This window comes from Miniopterus natalensis, chromosome 17 (assembly GCF_054644295.1).
Source record: "Miniopterus natalensis isolate mMinNat1 chromosome 17, mMinNat1.hap1, whole genome shotgun sequence".
Taxonomy (NCBI): Eukaryota; Metazoa; Chordata; class Mammalia; order Chiroptera; family Miniopteridae; genus Miniopterus; species Miniopterus natalensis.
Genome location: NC_142097.1, coordinates 12981129 through 12984760, shown reverse-complemented (window position 1 = coordinate 12984760; position 3632 = coordinate 12981129).

Below are 3632 nucleotides of genomic sequence, written 5' to 3'. Positions count from 1 at the left end.
CGCCGCCCGCCGGCCGCACCACTGAGAGTCCGCCCCGTACACCCGATGGCTAGAGCGCCGCCGCCACTGGCCACAGAGCAGCCGTCTCCTCGTTCTAGAGCGTCGCCTGCTTCGGTTAAAAGGCCCCCTTCAGCGCCGCCGCCCCCTGGTGGCGGGAGAAACTGGGCAGGCTGGAGTGGGACCTAGAGAGGAGGAGGCGGGAACGAATGGGACAGGGGCGGGGCCTGTTGGAGGGGGCGGGGCCTGGAGGAAATCGGTGTAGTCTGGGCTTAGAAAACAGCTATGCCTTGAGCAGCAAACCTCTAATAAAAGCTAATTAGCCCTGGCCGGTGCGTTCAGTGGTTAGAGCGTCAGCCGGAGCACCGAAATGTCGAGGGTTCAATTCTCAGCGTGCGGGAGGCAACCAGTCCATGTGCCTCTCTCACATTGATGGCTCTCTCTCCCTCTCTTTCTGTCTGTCTCTGAAAAGCAATGGAAAAAAAATAATCCTCTGGTCAGGATTAACTGGGGGGCTGGGAAAAAAGGCTAACTACTGAGTGGTCATTATGCGCCAGTGACTATTCCAAGCGCTTGACTCCTACATCCCTATGAAATAGGCGCTGTTATTTCCATTTCACATAGGAGGAAACAGGCATACAAATTTGCCCGAGGTAACAGGCTATTTAAGGGACAAAACTTGAATCTGAGCCTAGGCAGTCTGGTTCCAGAGCCCAAAACGAGCTTTGGTCTATCACTTCTGAGCAGCCTGCCGGTTTACCACGCACGTGCCTCGCCAGCCTATGTCGCTTTTCCAATCTCCCAATAACTGACCCGTTTTACATACACAAGTATAGGCTAGTGAGCTACCCCAAGGCCAGCGCTTTCCTGACTCCGGAGGGCCTGAGCCTCTGTAAAGTTCTGAACATGGTTTCTTGCAGACATTTGTAACAAGAGCCTGGCTGGGAGAGGAGGAATGTCCTTTAGGCTTCCAGAGGGCTCCACTGGTCAGTTTTTCTGATTTTGTACCTTTCCCTCTGTGTTACCTTGGGCTAGTTCTGGCCCCTTTCTGGGCCTGTCTTCCCATCTCAGGAGGGTGTAGGTGGAACCCTAGGGTCTCAGAGGCCCTACCAGCTCGGACCATGATTATAAACCAAGGGAGGACATGATCAGCATCAAACCTGGGTTTTTTAAGCTGTCTGTCTCTGCCCCTTATGTCATGTGTAACCTTGGGCAAGCACGCAGCCGTCAGAATCTCAGTCCTTCAGCAGTAATGTGGGACAATGCTACCCACCCCCAAAGGAGGTTGTGAGGGTTAAATGAGATAATTATATGTAGGTATAGGATTCAACAGAAGGGGTACAGTGTATCAGTTTTCCTTAAATGTGGGCTAAATAACAAAATAAACACAAGCTGGAGCTCTTTCTAGGGCTAGTTTTGATGAAAGGGACACAGTAGTTACAAAACTGGGTTGGAATACATTTGCAAGAATTTTTAAGGACAGTTCAAAGAAAGTTTGTGCTTGAGGTGGCCAGCTTTGGGTGACAGTCACAGACCCCGCCATTACATTTGTTTTCTAGGCCTGCAGGGTTGAGGGATGGAGAGAGGAAGAAGCAATCCCTCCTTGGCTATGGACACCAGGAGACTAGCAGAGAAGGCTGGGCAGGCCTCTCACCCTGCAGGGTAGGAGCCTTGTGGCTTGAGGACTCAGGCACTGCAGTTCAGAGGAACACCAGTCCCCTGGGGGAGCTCTAGCTGGCAGGAAAATTAGGAATCCACAGCCAGCCAGGGCATCAGACAAACACCAGAGTTCCCAGGCTCCTATCAGGAAAGATCTTCATGCCTGTCCCTTTTTAGTCACCTAACTCACCCCTACACTCCCTTCCTGTCTAGGGCACATCCTGCTGAGGTGGGGACTACCATATGAGGAGTAGTCAAGAATAATTTTCAAAAAAGCTAAAAAGCATGACTCAAATATGAAATGAACACTTGACAAAGCTTATATTTATTCATTAGTGAATGAGGACATTGATGAGATATTAAGACTAGTTCAAAAGAGATGAGAGAGAAATATCATCAATCGGCTGCCTCCTGCACGCCCCCTACTGGAGATGGAGCCCACAGCCCAGGCATGTGCCCTGACCGGGAATCGAACTGTGACCTCTCTGTTCCTGGGTTGATGCTCAACAGCTGAGCCAGGCCAGCCGGGCTCCAAAGAGAATTTGAGAATGAGTGCAGTGTGGGTCAGTCAACAGGAATACAGAAATGAGCTTAACACGGGTTAATGCCTTACAAAGCAAGAAACTGTGACCTTGGGGGTTTCCTTTCCTACCAGACAGAAAACATTTTCATAGCTATTGGGCAAAAAATTATTTGCTCACTACGAATTTTCTATAAATTAACCCCTACTCTTACTGAGTTATAAAATACCTAATCAATAGCAAATCGGAAGGCAATTGAAGGTACCTTTCCCTAGAGAGGCAGACAATCTCCAGTAGGACAAGCTGGTCTCTCTACTTGGAGTTTTCTTTCCTCCCCCTTGGCCTAGCTAAATTCTTCCTCAACCTCAGATCTCAGCTGGAGCTTCCCTTTCTCTGGGAAGCCTCCCTAACTATTCTCAGAGAGCCACCCGACGAACCTTTCCTATAGAGTTGCCCATATCAATTCAAAGTCATCCACACTTGTGCAAGGTAACTTGATTAATGTCTGACTTCAGCGATGGACTGTGAGAGCCATGAGAGCAGGAACAGTGTTGATTTGATTTAGTGTCTAACTCGGTGCCTGGTTATAGAAGACCCTGGACAATACTGTAAGGATGGATGGATGGATGGATGGATGGATGGATGGATGGATGGATGGATGGATGGAAGGAGTACATATCAAAAGGAAATGAGCCCTAGCTGGTTTGGCTCAGTGGTTAGAGCATCAGCCCACAGACGGAAGGGTCTTGGGTTTGACTCCAGCCAAGGACACATACCTGGGTTGCAGGCAAAAGGGACAGAGTGCAGAGAGCCTCAGTCAATCGCATGTACTGCACCTAGAGCAAACAGTGACCAGTCCTGCTGGTGATGGGACAGAGGAGACAAAGAGCCTGTGCTGAGAGCATCTGAGAGAGAAGACAGGAGGAGGGGCCTCCTGCATGCCCAGGAGTGTGAGGCAGTGGTCTTTGGAAAACCGAGGAGGTGGAAATCTGGGTTACAGCTACAGGGGAGGCCCGAGCTAGTTCGGAGGCTGAAGAGCAGGACCAGAGAACAGAAAAGGCCAGAGGGAAGGCCCCACTCTTGTGATTCAGTTGAGAGATGCTCTTCAAAGGGCCTTCATCGCGATGGATGGGCAGATAGAAGTTGTGAAAGAGACTCAGATGGGGCAAGATTCCAATTCCTGGTCCCTGACTCCAGTCTTGTAGGCGATGGACCAGACACCAGACCACATGCCAAGGGTGCCTCTGGGCCTGTGGGCGAGGGAAGACTACCTAGAGGTAGCAGGGGCCTAGGCAGTGGGGAGGGCAGGGAGGCTGACTACAAAGCCAGATGGGCTGATGACAAACTGGTCAGTCCAACCTGGGTGGGGACTGGCAACTGCGCTGGAGGGTGAGAGGACCCAGACTTTATTCCCTGGGCCATCCTAGCTGGAGAGATGGATGTGTCTGAGACCCC